This window comes from Equus przewalskii, chromosome 4, assembly GCF_037783145.1.
Source record: "Equus przewalskii isolate Varuska chromosome 4, EquPr2, whole genome shotgun sequence".
In the NCBI taxonomy this organism is placed as follows: Eukaryota; Metazoa; Chordata; class Mammalia; order Perissodactyla; family Equidae; genus Equus; species Equus przewalskii.
Genome location: NC_091834.1, coordinates 71,636,818 through 71,652,426, shown reverse-complemented (window position 1 = coordinate 71,652,426; position 15,609 = coordinate 71,636,818). Strand labels below are relative to the sequence as shown.

Below are 15,609 nucleotides of genomic sequence, written 5' to 3'. Positions count from 1 at the left end.
CTTCCTTTCAATTCTAGGATTCTTGGATTCTTCTTATTTCTTTTTCCATTTACAGAAATTGATGGATGATCAGTGACTAAGGATAAATAAATAGGTGAATGAATAAACGGACGTTAGTAAACAATTGATAATGAGCTTCTCTCTTCTTTAAGAACTAGCTATCTGAATGGTGCTTACATCTTTCAACTGGTAAAAGAGATGACAAGAAGTGAAAAGATATGAACAATAAATACCTGTGGGAACAAGGAAAGCAAGTATGAGAGCAAGAGAGAGAGACTGGGAGTGGAAGCAGGATTGAGGGTAATATTCTTAGAAATCATTAACCAGTAAAGTCTCTTGTTTACAAGCCAAGCCAATTTATAAGCCAAAATAAAACTTAAGGCTATATAAAAATATATTTGAATGAAAAACTCCTAAGAAATTATGACAGGAGCAAGGAACTACATTCTCACAAAGGCAAAAATGATCCACACTACAACACAGATGACTCTCAAGTGCTTTATGCTAAGTGAAAGAAGGCTGACTCTGAAGGCTACACACTGTATGATTCTATTTACAAGACAGACTTGAATGTAGTATATATAGACAATGGAATACCATTCAGCCAGGAGAAAGGTGGACATCCCGCCACTGGTGACAACATGGATGAACCTTGAGCACCTTATGATGCTAAGCAAGATAAGTCAGACCAAGAAAGACAAGTACTGTAGGATATCCCTAATATGTGGAATCTAGAACAGTCAAACTTGTAATAAGACAGAGAGTTACCAGACCTTGGGGTGGGGGGATAAGATTGATGTTTAGGGTACAAAGTTGCAACAAATACTAAAGAAGCCATAGCCATCTAGAGCACAGTATAATACAGACGACAATACTGTACTGTAATTATGTAATGTGATAAATATCACCGCAACAGCAACCATATTACAATATATAAATGTATCAAAGTAACACATTGGACATCTTAAATTTACACAATGTTGCATGTCAAATTTACTCAATTAAAAAAAAAATGCCAAAAGAAAAGGAGAGACTCGAAAGGACAAAACGATAGGGACAGAAAACAGATCAGTGGTTACCCGGGACTGGAGGCTGGGAGGAGGGGTTGATTAACAAGTACATGAAAAAATTTTGGAGCCTGATGGAACCGTCCTATATCTTATTTGTGGTGCTGATAACACAACTACATATGTTTGGCAAAATATATGGAACTTTACACTAAAAAGGGATGAATTTTTACTGTATGTAAATTATCTTTAATAAAAAAATGGAAAAAATTAAAGGGCTTAAAACAACTTTGTAAAGATGAGTAATTAAAATATGCTTTGTGTCTAATAAATCACAATGAAAGTAAATATTTTGAGATAAAATTATCAAGATCATTTCCACAATATAGTAAGCAATTTCTTATTTTAAAATGAAACGTCGTATGCATAGCCAAATAGCTTTTTAAAAATAATCAAATATATTTTCACTGTTTCATGGATAGTTAACATGTAAAAATAAAATTATTCATTCACATTCTATTTTTAAAATATTCTCTGCTAAGAAACATAATTCTGGTAATAAGAAAATAAATGTTAAATATTTTTATTATTCATGTATTCACAGCTCATTAACATATATTCTCTATTGTACACTTGCACTTAAAATTTTACCTTATGTAGTCAGAAGTTGTCTCTCAAAATAAAAACAAAGCAAAATGTATATTAACGATGTTCCTTTAATATAGTAATATGAGTAAGCATGTACTTAGTCATATTTTAGAATCTGGCGTTGTTTCAGCCCAGCAGGAGTGAGATATTTTCAGGACACAATTAGAGGGATATCAAAGAGAACAGATACGTAAAATCAAATACAAATTAGAAATAAGAAATTGCAATGCCTTTCTTCTGTTTGTGGGATAGTTTGAGCAACAGACATGCAGGGCTAGGGATACTGTGACATCATTGAAAATTATGAAAATGCAAAGAATTAGAAGTGGTAAGAGACCAACTTAAAAGCATACTTTTCTGAAAGTAAAGAAATATGATAAATGAATCAAGAAATATAGATTTAAATTTACTATATTTGGGACAACACAAAGTCAGGCTGTCAAATGAATTTTATTTTTAGTTACAGGAAACACATTCTTTAAAACATATAACAAGGTAAAACGTTTTGAAATACGAATGTTTGCTAGCTTACATCACTGCTAAAAACTATCACAATTTATAATCCCGTACCTTCTGAGAAGAAACCTTTGTTGCTGTTCTCGTGGTCTGTCTGCATGGTGGACTGACTGTCATAAGGAAAGCACCCAGAATAAGAGGCCACACTGTGCATTGGATGGCACACTGCATGGGGTTTGTATACTTTGCATGATTGTATATGTTACATGATTGGGTGATGGGACAGCAAAGGTACTGAAGGAATGATCTAGATGAGGCTCTAAAATCTTTTTAGGAGTTTCCAGGGAAGAAGAAAGATGTCTCAAAAGATTTAGTGCAAAATTTCCTATGTGATACACTGTATAAAACCCCTGTGCTATTCCCTTTAAGCCAAACTATAGCAAAGATATGTAGTGCTCCTAGAGGTGGAATTTGTATTTCCTTTTAATGTAACACAATGCACAGACTGGACCATGTAGCAGCCCAACAGTCTTCGTGGGTTCTAAAAATGTCTGTGTCTGTGTGTAAAGTCCCTTAAAAGGGGAGCTCTCACTTTAAAAAGATAAGGTTTATCAAACAGCTTATGCAACTCCACATTTTATTTCTGGATTGGTGCCACCAACAGCTAAATATATGAATGAGCACAGGACCAAGGCAAAATTGTGAAGAAATTAATATTTATGGCATGTTAATGATATGCGCTTCAGGGAAGAGAATGCCAGGTGGTTATTTATTTTCCTTAACCCTAACATGAGCAATTCCACACGCGCTGTACCTTCTCCTCTCCTTGTTTCAGCATTCTGGTTAAATAGGGGAGGCTCCATTCCTGCCTGAGAAGGAGCGGGGTGGTGTGAAAGCACCTAGTGGGCTAAGACAACTGAAAAGAAATACTCTTAAATTTTAACTAAGCCCCCTGAGCTTCATAAGCAAAGTTACTTGTGGTAATTTTTGCTGTTTTTAATTGTTTTTATTTTAGGAAGGATCTTTTTCTCCCATTCATTTTTATATGTATGTTTATGTGGTAGTAAGGAGAGAACATGTTCAGAGTTGTAAATTTGATCCCACGTATTTCATGAAAGGTTTCAGTTGAAAGTAACCTAAAAACTAATCTAGTCTCTCTGTAATTTTGGAGGAAATGACCCACCCAATATCACACAATAGTTATAGACAGACCAAGTACCAGAAAGCATATCTCCTAGCACTTAACACGGAACTCTGCAGAGTAAAGCAAGCTGGCTATTTACTATCTGGGTAATAATTATACTTTCCAGAAGGATTCGTTTTCATTCATACCCTAATGTTGTTATTATCAGACATGTCCTTTAATACAAAATTTCTTACTCCAAGCAAAGAAAGGAGAATACACTGGACTTGGAATAGCCAGACAGTACCACGGGGGGCACTGGGTATCTAAGGAGCAGAGAAGATGAGCAGAAGGTGTAAGTTAGCAATTTTTTTAAAAAGGGAAAAGTAGGGGTACTTATGTAATAAAATCCCACTTTGCCTTGCTTCAGAATTTTCCAAAGGCCACAGATTCACTGGTGGTATAAGAAGATACCAGAATTATTTTGAAAGATATCATAATTCAGTCTGAAGGAGGGAAGAGGGAAAGAAAAAAATGAGAAAAAATAGGCAAAGAAGAGAGACCACCTCCTTCACTGGCAACAGAAAAGATTAAAGGCTCCTTTCCCTATTCTCAAGATATTTAGAATAAAACTGCTGAGCAAGTTAGTGCAAATCTTAAATATGGACATAGGATGTGAGAAGGAGACCTATAAGGCATCAGGTTTATGAGAAAATAACCTGTGTATTTGTGTGGTGTTATATGGAAAGCTGTATCAATTCATACCTTAGTTACAGGTGTCCAAAAGCTAAAGAGTAGGGTTTTAAATTTGGAGAGATGGACTTTCCATCAAATCATAAATCCTCAATCTGCTGTTTAAGGATGGATACTGAAAGAATGAGAGAAAAGTTGTAAACTTATGGGGTGCGTGCCAAGCCATTTAAATCTAAAGGTTTTCGGAAGACACCTTGACTTAACCCATCTCCCTCCATCTTTCCCCACAGAAAATCTCAGAAATACTTGGTATCTCCATGTTGTATTCATAGTGTAGCCATTACAAATATCTATGTACTCTACTTAAGCTATTCATATTAAGATATAAGGAGTTACATGATTAACTATGTCAGCTCAACTCTGCCAAGCATTACTATATTGAAGCACTCAACTCTGGAGCATTTGTTGCCAAAAAGCATAAACATCCACTCATACCTTTCAAAAGTTAAATATAATATTGTTCCTCAGATAAAGAATAAGAAACAGACACAGAAAATTGAACCTGATGTATACCCACCTGAGATGAGAGCTGTGTCTTGGCCAATATACTACCAGATAGTTTTCCCAAATATGATATGGTATAAAACAAGTGCAAGATGAAAAAGTAAGGTGAAAAGTAATTTCAATTACACACAAAAAAAGTAAGGCAATGAGACAGACAGAAGTAACTGCTTGGGCCTCCAACAAGTCATTCATTCCTTCACTCAATATTTAGCTTTAGCTCTCCTACTAAGTGCGAGGCACTGTTCTAAGCACTGGAACAAAAGGAAATCTCTGGCTCCATGGAATATACATGCTCACTGGGGGAACAGAGGATAAATAAACAACTTTTTAAAATGTCAGCTGACGACAGTACTGTGGGGGAAAATAACGCATGGTAGAGGTGACAGAGCGTGATCAACGAGGACTTATTTCACACAGGACAATCAGAGAAGGGTCCTCTAGTAAGGATGCGTCTGAGCAGAGACCTGAAATTAGTGAAGATGTCTGAGAGTACAGCTTTCCACACAGAGAGGACAGGGAGAGAAACTCTGAGGTGGGAATCATCTTATCCTGTTCTGAGGAATATCAAGGAAACCAGTGTGTCTGGAGTTGACTGAATAAGAGGAAAACACTAGGAAATGTCAGATAGGTAGCATGGGTCAAATAATACGGACTTATTTAAGGTCTTTATCTTTTATTCTGAGAGACATAAGAAGCTGTTGGAAGGTTTATACAAAAGAGTGACAGAACCAGACATATTTTTAAAGGATCACTCTGCTGTGTGGGAAAATAAACTGATGTGCCTGGAGGGAGGAGAGGGGTTCAATAAGTGGCTACTGCAACAATTCAGGTTGGAGACGATGACCTATGTGATCAGAGTGGTAGCAGTGGTGCTACAAACTAGATGCGTAAAACAAGATGTCTGTACCATTCAGCTAAACTAAAGGCAGACTGAGCAAGGGATAAAAAGTGAAGACAAAAAGGAAGTGAAGAGTTAGCTATAGGTATACAGATATAGATCAACCAAATCCTGGAACACAAATTTGGGTGAAGTAATGGTGAGGAATAGTTCTTAAGGAGGTTGGGGATCTTTTTTATAAATGAGATGATTTTATGACAGTCTACATATGCTAAGATGTTAAGATATTTGGATTAGTGTACTAGAAGTTTCTCCTCACTATCTGCCAGTGAGAAATTTTATACACGCTTTCTCCAAAATAAGTCTATCACTGATTTTTTTTTTTACCCCCTAAAACACACTTTAAGAAAGTTTGTTTTTTCTTTTAAATTGAGAAAAAGTTGCAAAATGATGGCTCTGGTTCTGTATGTGTACCAAAATGACACAAAACTAAAATGAAACAAAAGACTTTCACAGAAAATGCCATCATAAAAGTTGAGAAGAAAGAAACGAAGACCGGAAAAACTTTACATTCTTTCTAGTAGCATCCTTCGTTTGAGGGATTCAAAGTTAATTTCCTTAACCTGTTTTAAAAAAAAATACCTATGACATTCTCATGGTATAAATCTTTTAAACTTATGTTAGAAAGGTCTTTAAAATGAAACACCAAAAATTTAAATAAATTTTAAATCAACATTATCTTCTACAAAATACAGTTTATGCCTTCCAAGATAGAAATCAAAGGAAACTGAGGAACATTAATAAACTAAAAATGTCGAGAGCTTTTAAACCCCTGGAGATTCATTTGCTTCACAGCAATGTGCTTTTTCAACATTTAAATTTTATTCACTCTTGCTAATGAAAATAATTTGCCACAGCAGAAAGGAATGAAGACATCAGCTCTGGATGACATATTTATCAATACAATGGAAAGTATGTTCTGGAGATCCTTCATGAATTGTAGAAACAGGGACTTGTACAACTGATTGGGAAGCTGAATTCAAGCAGTAGACTACAGATCCAAAAACACCTATTTCAAATATCAAGGAATTCAAAAGGTTAAACCTGGGCCCCCGTAGATAATTCATGGAGAAAATGCATTTTAATAAAATGTCAGATGAAATTATATAAATTAAGGGAATTTTAGAATTCAAATTGTTCATGGAAAGCAAGCTGAATAAATGAACAGATACAAGTCAGTTTAGAGAGAGTAAACGAAGTTCAAAATTACCAAATGAAAAAGTAGTAGGATTCAAAGTCAATTATAAGCTGCAAATTATTGAAATATAATGCTGCTTTAAAAATGAAATGGGGATGATACCAGTATACCTCACTTGAGAGCACAGATATACTCTGTTAATTTCGCTGCTAGGCAAAAAAATCTGAATAAACACAATTTCCTAGTCACTCCAATTATAAAATTGAGACTGTGCTCCTAAAAATAATTAGGTCAATACTTAATAATACCACATTTGAGAAAACAGCAAATTACTGAAGCGTCTATTTAGAGGAAAAAAACTTCCATGAATACTACTACTGACAGTAAGTCACCACATACATATAGGTCTATTTTTTTGTTTTAATATAATAGTGTTGGAACATAATAAATCTAATTCTTCTCTAAGGATCTCTCTCCAGCATCTCAATATTCTAACATTAACCTCTTAGTCATAATATTTCTTTACATTTCACCAAAGTTACTCTCTTTTCCTGTTGTTGGTTATGTCAGGAAAATTGGGGGTACAGGATGGATAAATATACTGGGCAGAGCAAAGGAGCCTATACAAAAGTACATCAGAGGTAATGACAAGGCAGAAGCAAATAAGCAAGTGGAAGTGAGTACCTATTTATTTTAATAGGTAAGAATGCCCACACGGAAAGAATATTCTACTCCATGAGTATTTATGTAATTCAATAGTAATGAATTTTCACATAACCAATGCTGGGTTAAAAAAAAAAAAAAAGGTACTGGTATTTTCAGACAACCCTCCTAACTCTGCTTAGTTAAGGTATTAAAAAAAAAAAAGTAGTTATGGGGTCCACTTGGAGGTTGTGAAAAACAACTGAGGAAGCTAAAAGTTTGGAACAAGTCCATAAGAAAGCAATGAAAACGACCTAAGCTTCATGAAAAAAAGTCCAAAGGCCCTAAATTATTTTACCTAATAAAGACTATGCAAGTGACAAGACTGGAATCCAAATATATTCAGAGATAAACAGTTGGACCTAAGAAAATACTTATGTCATCTAAAGAAGGAATAAAACTAAAGTAAACTATGGCATATAAAATTCTAATTAGGCATTAGAATATGTGCAGACCATGAGCACTGGAATATGTTTCAGAAAAGTTTCAAGCACCTCGATTACTTTTTCAGAAGCCTTAAGAATATACACAGCAATCTTTCTGAGATGGATTTGATCAAGTTTGTTAGAACTCTATGAATTAAAGGCTACACAAATAAGGTTACTTTCAAAATCTATGCAAATCTTAAGATCTCATTGGGCCTCATTTAAGAAATAGGTTTTCTTTTATCAAAAGGCAGTATCAATCTGGGCACTGATTAGAACATTTTGGATCCATTCATTTATCACCAAGAGTAATACCATCTATCACAAAGTTAAAGAATAAAAAAACCATTTGAGTGTGCCAAGAATTAGTATTCAGTAATTGTAATGGAATTGATATTGTTTCTGAATTCAACTGTGATTTGCAATTTTGTCTAGCAATGATCACGTCAAGAGAACTTCTTAGGGACATTCTCTTCTTACAAGTCAATGGCCTTTTTCTGATTTAATTCAGAGAGGCAGAAAATACATGACCACTTCCGTCATGCAGTTTTCTATCAGTACTATAACTAATAGCTGGTCTAACATGAGACTGTCAACACAGAAAGAGAAAAGGGTGATGAGATAGAGCTAGCTATAAATCCTTAAAAATATCACGAATAATACCACTTTTATGTAATTAAGTTCCGTATCCCTCACATTTTCTCTTGAAATAAAAATGTCTGGCAAACTTGTCTGGCTACGTTCATTATACTGTATATGCCTATGAGTCTCAATCAAACCATGAAGTTATTATTACATATTTAAATATACTTTTCATAAAATATAATTCTAATAGCTATGCAAAGAGAGTTGGTTTGTGTTTTTGAATTTTTGCTTGTACAAAAGGACTATCACTTCTCATAACAGGTTATCTGTGAATTTAATGTTCATCTTTTTTTCCTCTTTATGGTGAGGCACATGCAAGAATTTCCCCCTATTTTAGGTTTCTAGAATATTACAAGGGTTTATTTTATTTTATTTTTTAAAGCAAAACCAGTGTACTATCACCAGTGCAAAGAAATAAAACTTCAATGACAGTTTACTCAGACACAACCATTAACGAATTTATTCATATCATCATGTAATTAAAGGTCTCTTTTCACTCCAGAATATGAATTCTATGAAAACAATATTTAATTCTAGAATTTCCATCACTCTGAATCCCAAAATACAATTTGGTGAATTTTGAAAAACAGTTAAAAATACTTCTTAACAGTTACTTGTATATACTTGCCTTTGATTATTCTAGTATCCACTGTAGTGTAATGGCTAACTTTTTAATAATCTATATATTAAAAATGTTTTTATTGTGGTACTCATATTTAAATTGAATGTTAAAAATTATTCCCTTAAAAATTCTTGTATTCTTGTACTTAAAAATGAACTTCAAGGTGATCTTTTCAAATTGAGTGTCCTCCCTCACTTACCTACAGGGATGTATCATCAGGTTTCTAGTCTCCTCTTGAAAAGTTAGTAACAATCACAAACACTTACTTTGACTGTTTTAGACAACATTGAAATAATGGGTTTCTTAAGGAAGTATTGAACTGAACAACTATTGAACATGAGTCTAGGTAAGTAATAAAAATAGAAGGAAGGAAGGAAGGGAAAAAATGAGTTTTAAAAGCTCTGAAGCTGAAGAGAAATTCTGACCCTAATGATCACAGTGTATATAACTTTATATCCACTGTATTAATGTATATACAAAGAAATGAAAATTGTAAATTAATTGTTTAGCAGTGTTAAACAAACACTACATTTTAAAATTCCAGTACACTGAGAATATACTTATCCATAACTCATAGTGACAGAAAAGATAAACAGGCCCCTTGACAACCTAAAACATTTCCCGAGGTACGCCACAATGCACAATTTTAGACGAAAACATCTGAAAGCTCATCTTTGCTTCAGTTTTGACCTCTACCATAGACTTGCTTTAAACACACCCCTCCCGTGTCCACGGCTGCCTAACCAAACTGTTTGAGTTAGCAGTGTGTGCAAAGATGTGCCTTCCAGGCAAACTTTTGTTTTCTAAAAGCTAATCTCTCCAAATACTTCCAGTTGGAAAACGTCCACTTCAGCTACTTGACACCAGGGCGTCGCTTTCTCCCCTCTGCTTACCTGCCACTACTTAATTATTCTTCCAAGCGGACTCCGGGCACGCTGGGGAGGTAGCTCTTTAAGCACTTCTGAATCCATGATGACTATATATGTACACATCTTACACACTCCCACAGGTCTCTCACACCCTTTCTCCCGCCCGCCCGTTCGGAGCCCTCGCCCAGGCCACTTCGCAAACCTCACGTCGCGAATGCCAGCCCACCTGGGAGCAAACAGTACTCGAGGAATAATCCTCAAGATCAAGAAACTGACTGGACTGAATTTCAACATGTGGTGAGAGAAAACGGGAGGGGGGAGAATAGGAGCATTACAGATAGCAGCTGTCCTTTAAGTGGTTTAAATCTGTTGGTTAAAAAGCTGAATAAACAAATACACAGATGGGTTCAGTTCCTCGGGGATTCCGGAGCCTGAGAAGCCTCCCCAGCGGTGTCCAGTCGGCCTCTCTTGACTCGTCCCCACGCAAAACGCGCACTGGTCCCGCTCTCAGCCGCGGCCGCCTCGCACGTGTCTGTCCCTCCCGTTGGTCCTGGGGAGCGTCACCCACGCGCCAGGCGCCCGAAGAGACTTACCTAAGAGATCTGAGAGCCTGAGGACAGTAGGGCAACTTTTCCTCCCTGCGCTACACAGGCGGGAACACCCACGGCCAGCGCGGGTCTACGCGGAGGCCAGCACCCAGGTCGGGCTGTCGGGCGCCGTCTGGCCTGCGGGGCGGAGAGAGGCGCGCGGGCGACGTGCGGGCGCCGCGCCTCCACCCCGTGGGTCGGCCCGCGCCGCCGCCGCCGCCGCCGCACGTGCGCCGCTGCAAACGCGCCGGGGCGTCGGGACCCGCGCTCCGCCAGGGTCAAAGTCAACGCGGCGCGCCTGCCCTCCGCGGATATACAGGTAAAAGCCAACCGAGAAGCCCTCCCTTTCTCGGAAAGGTGTCTGCGCCCCTCGCACATGCCCTCCCCACCCCCGAAGAACCGCGAGGCGCGATTTCACCCCAAACCCACGCACAGAGTGAAAAGACCTTTCCAAAGCGGAAGCAAAGTAAGACCAGGACGGAGACCAGGGGAAGCGGGTCGTGCTAACCGTGGACGCGGGAAAGAGCGTGATCCGGGGCAGCAGGGAGATGCGCGATTATCCCGAAGCGTCACTAGGGGCCAGGAGTTTCTTCCCTCGAGAGACAGGGGTGTCCCCTCTCCGACTGCAGTTCCCGGAGAAGTACTTCTGAAATGTACGCTCAAGTGTCTAACTTAGAGACGAGGAGCGTGCACTTGCCCAATGGAGTAAATAAAGGTCAGCAGTTGGATCAATAAAGTGTATGCTTCCAACCGCCAGATGTTTTTACTGTGGTGTCTCCTCCCGGGGGGCGGGGGGGGAGGGAAGAAGGGAGGAAGAGGAAGAGACAACAAACAAAAATAAAAGAGTAAACAAACACATCTGGTGTTTCAACACACATCTTCCTCAAGCCGCGGTCTCTCTGGACAAGGCAAGATTTTGCATATTCAAAACTAAAAATCATCCGTGAGCCAACAGCAATCTCCCCTCTCTGGACTCCCCCTTCCCCCATCACAAAGCAAAATGAAAAAGAACAACAAGTGGTGATACGGGGTAAGGAACGCGACCCCGACGCCAAGCCGAAATTTGACACATGTCACACCCGCCCCGGCGCGCCGAGCGCTGCGGCTGGGGAGAAACTTTGCCGCCGACGCCACTGGAGGAGCGCGGAGCAAAGTCGCAGCCCGGCCCGGCGTGGAGGTGGCTGGGACGGGGTGGGGTGCGGAGGTGCAGCGCGCCAGAGTGAGGGTGAAGAAACTTACCGCGACGAGGGACGCCTGGGCAGCGTCCCGAGAGGTGGCACCCGCGGCGCCGAGGCAGAAGCCCCCAAACAACACACCCACGCGCAAGTCCCGGCAGCTGCTGCCGCGAGTGGGGGGGCGCGCCCGGGGGGGCTGGAGGAAGCCGAAGCCTGCGGCCGCGGTCGCCGCATAAATAACCGGGACGGGCGCTCGCGGGCGGGCTGCGGGTGGCGCGGGGCTCCAGCCGGGGCGCAGCGGCCGCCGCGGAGCTGCACGCGCCGGCGTGTCTCGCGCTTTCTCGGAGGCTCGCGCTGTCTCGCGCTGCCGCTCCCCCCACCCGGATCTGTGTGTGTGTCTGTATGTGTGTGTGTCTATGTGTGTGAGTGTGCGCTGGCGGGCGCGCGCACCCGGCCGCGCGCGCGTGTTGTTGGCAATGCAAACTGTACACACACTGCGCGCGGAGCCGCCTCTCCTCGGAGGGGCGGGGTGGGGGAAGGAACGTCTCAGAGGATTCTAAAGTACTGCTGGGCCACTTGTTTGTTTTTGTTTTACTTTGCCTTGTTATTGTTGATTGTTGTTGTTGATGCCCAAAGTGGTTTGAAACCAGCCGGTTAGGATGCCTGTCGCCCCCATCCAGCGATCTCCCCTGGTCCCCCAACTTCTTTAAGGGAGGGGGAAACGCGGAGCAGAATATTGCTCGGATTTCCAGTGGAGCCTCCTGGCTGACGTCAGGTCCACCTGCTATGTAAACAACTCGCTGGCGAACTTGTTTGTTCGGCGCCAGATCTTCCCCCACCCCCACCCTTCTCCCCACCTCCTGCTCCGCCTCCTCCCGCTCGGCCCAGACGGCGAGCCGAGGGAGGGGGTGGGGAGAGAGGAGAGAACAAAACCGTATGCTGTATTGGCAAAGCCGAGTTGTGTCTGCTGCTTCTTGGCAGTCCCCAAAGTACGTCCTCTCAGCAGACGGAGCTGCTGGCAAATGAAACAGGGGATTCCACGTGAAGTGCAGAAAGCCTCGAAGGAATGCAAAGCCCTCGGTGGCAGGGAGCTAAAGTACATGGTAGTCAGAGAGGGAGACCCAAGCGTGCGTTAAAACGCTGATTGGCCTTTCTTTTCACCGTGTGCACCTCTGCGGCCTGGGGTGGAGGGAGGCCGAGTGTCTTTCTCACTCTTCATTGTTGTCGTGGCTCCTGTCTCACTTGGGCCCGGGAGTTCTTGGGCTTCCTCGTGGTCGCGCAGCCCGGGTGACCGGCCTGGGGCCGGGCTGCAGAGCTTGGAAGGAAGGGGCCGCCGAGCCGGGACTCGTAGGCTCTGAGGCTTTCGTGATGGGCCCTATCAATGACTGAGGGGAGCAAAAGTAACCGGAATGGAATGAAAGAAGAAACTGACAGAGCCTGCTCTGCGCGCACTTCAAAGCCGAGGCGCCAGCCCGGGGGATGCGCGGGCCCAGCCTCCCGCATCTGGGTCCCCTCTGCTGTCGGTGGGGTGTCACCTGGCCAGCGGGCCCACGCGGGATCGAGGGGATGACGAGGGAAAGGCAGAGGGAGGACGAGACGGGCACGGATGGGATGCGTGACCCGAGCGACGGGTTGCTCGGTAGCCCTTCCCCACACCCGCTCGGGGCGAGCGGTGCCTCCCGCCGTCTCGCGTCTTCCCGGCCCGCTGGCCAGCGACCCTCTGCCGGCCGCGTTCCCGCGCGCCGCCGCACGGTTCGCAGATCAGTGGCGGAGCGTGGCGTTCCGAAGGCGCTGAAACTTTCCTCCAAAGAGCTGCCGCCGAGAGGCCGTTGAGAACAGAGGCCAGCCCCTGGCTGCTTCTCGGCCAACTTTAACATCTCCAGTGGCACCGGGGGGGTGGGGGTGACTGGGAGACGGGCGCGCTGCACTAACTTCTGCCTTTGAGCCTTTCTTTTCCTCAAAGAGCAGCGCGCCCTTTCTCTAAAGGGCAGGCGCGAGCTCACACACTCACTTGGCACCAACTCTCCCTGCAGAACCCGCGGTTCTCCGGGGGAGGAAGCAGCCCTGGCACCCACATCTGTAAACACACCGTCAGGTTTTCTAGGGAAACCAATTAAGTCAATAAGCCACGGGGCCGGACCTGGGAAGACGGCCCCTGCCTGCCAGGAAGACGAGGAAGAGGTCGAGCTGGGCTCTGAATTGCGGTGCTTTCTCTGAGCTTTTAAACTCCAGGCAGTCCTTAAGTGCTCTGCTTATGGATTGCGTCCTCACTCTTTTAAATTCTCTTTTTCGAAATGCACGCTGAATAGTGGACAAATAATCCGTTTTTTTAAACAAATGGGAGCGGGGAGAGGAGGAGGGAGCAGTCCTTAAAATTAGAGGACGCCAGACCCAAATGACCCCACCGCGCCCTTCTGAAAGGTGGGGATAATTTTATGTTAAGTAATTTGCGTTTATGCTTCACTGGCAAACCTAAATAAAAAGCGGATTCTCTGAAGTAACCTGAAACTATTTTGAAAAGGAGAAGAGCAAACGGCGTCGAAATCCTTGGAGAGCCCACGATATACCTTTCCACAAGGTTTGTTAATAAAGGTAACAGAATAGTCGGAAGGTCTACACGTTCTCCCTTTTTTCCTTCTTTCTCCGCCGTATACACCGACCCCACTTACTTCCCTTTCTCTCTAGGGGTCCCGAGGAAGTGAGCGGGAGAGGTTTATTATAAAGGAGTCTGGGCCACTTGCAAGAGAAGTTCAAGTTCCCAACGAAGAGAAAGAGGGTTACATTCTCAAGACTTGGAGAAGCGGGTTTAGTTAGCCTTCCTCTTTTCTATACACAAAGACACGTTTTGGTGAAATTCGCAGCCTCTGACGTTTCTTTCCTGTGAGTACAAATAGCCAGGCGCCAAGAGGTGCAAAAGGATATCACAGTCGGAGGAGCACATCTTTCTAAATTGGCAGCGGACCCTTGCCAGGCGTCTTTCCTAAGCCGGGCTGAGCCTGCAGCCCCCTTGCGCCCCCGCTTAACTTGGCCCCCTTTATCTCGTCTTCACCGCTGCCACTCCCCGGGCCACCAACCCTTCCCGCAGGGAAGACGCCCAGGAAGTTGAGAAAGCAGGTCCTGCCAGGAGCCGGCCCTCGGCGGACCCCTCGCCCGCAGCCAATGGGCTGGGCCCGGGTTCGAGAGGTGAAAGTTCAGGCCCGGGGCTCGCCGCTCGCTCCCCCTCTCAGGTCGCCTCCCTCCCAGCCCCCGCCCCTGGCCACGCTGCAGACACAGTCCGGCTACCAGGGGCTGCCACGGTGGCACGTAGTTTGTTGATGGGTGGTCATAAAATATATTTATTTGCAATTCCTTTAACTCTCCCACCACCCCCGCCCCAGCATGGCCCCGAACACTGCGGGCTTTGTTCGCCTCGCTGCTGCTGGAGCCGGCCGGGGTTTAGCGCTCTGTGCTAACAGACTCCAAAAAAAGTTGAACTGTAATAATAGGAAAACCGGGTTTCCGCAGCCGAGGAAAACGTTGAAAGGGCAAACAGTGAACGAATAGTTTTCTTTAGCACAAGTCACTGGTCAGCCCACTAGATCATGGCAGCCTTGAAACGAAACACTGCATATCAGAGAGAGGGGAAAAGCCAAATTCTGTCCCTGTAGTCGCTGCGCAGGGTCGGAGCCTCAGCTCCAGTCTCCTTTGCTGCACGTGGGTCTGCAAAAGTCATTTACAGTGGTTTCAGGGGAAGGTTAAACGGGGCTACTGGGTAATTGAGGAGTTTCACCAAGTGGACCTCGAAGTTCTCTCACAAAAGTATTTGATATCAATTTTATTTTACGATGAAACTACAAATCAACAAATTCCAAGATACTGCTCCATCACCGTCCAGGCGAAAGATAAATTCGTTTGAAATGGTCTCTGCCAGTGCAACTTGTGCGGAATAAGCCACCCCAAACGAGACTTTCTAAAGCCAGGATGAAGGAAAGCAATGTATGCGAATGAGGCGTCTTACAACCGTCGGTTTCATGCTTTTCTGAGTGAACCGCTTGGATTTTTAGTTATTTGTTATAAG

General features: G+C 43.2%; 1 protein-coding gene across 40 annotated transcripts in view; it reads right to left on the bottom strand.

Annotated features, from left to right (window-relative positions):
- FOXP2 (forkhead box P2) overlaps positions 1-12,043 on the bottom strand; it is a 510,571-nt gene extending 498,528 nt beyond the window's left edge. For 12 of the 40 annotated variants that reach the window (XM_070616298.1, XM_070616302.1, XM_070616303.1 and 9 more), the window contains exon 1: positions 11,617-12,043. The gene's annotated coding sequence lies outside the window, so the exon portion shown is untranslated. Of the gene's footprint in view, positions 1-10,383; positions 10,608-11,616 lie in introns of those variants that run through there. The other 28 variants (XM_070616299.1, XM_070616321.1, XM_070616336.1 and 25 more) reach the window with 5 other exon arrangements.
- Between the last annotated feature and the right edge of the window lie 3,566 nt (positions 12,044-15,609).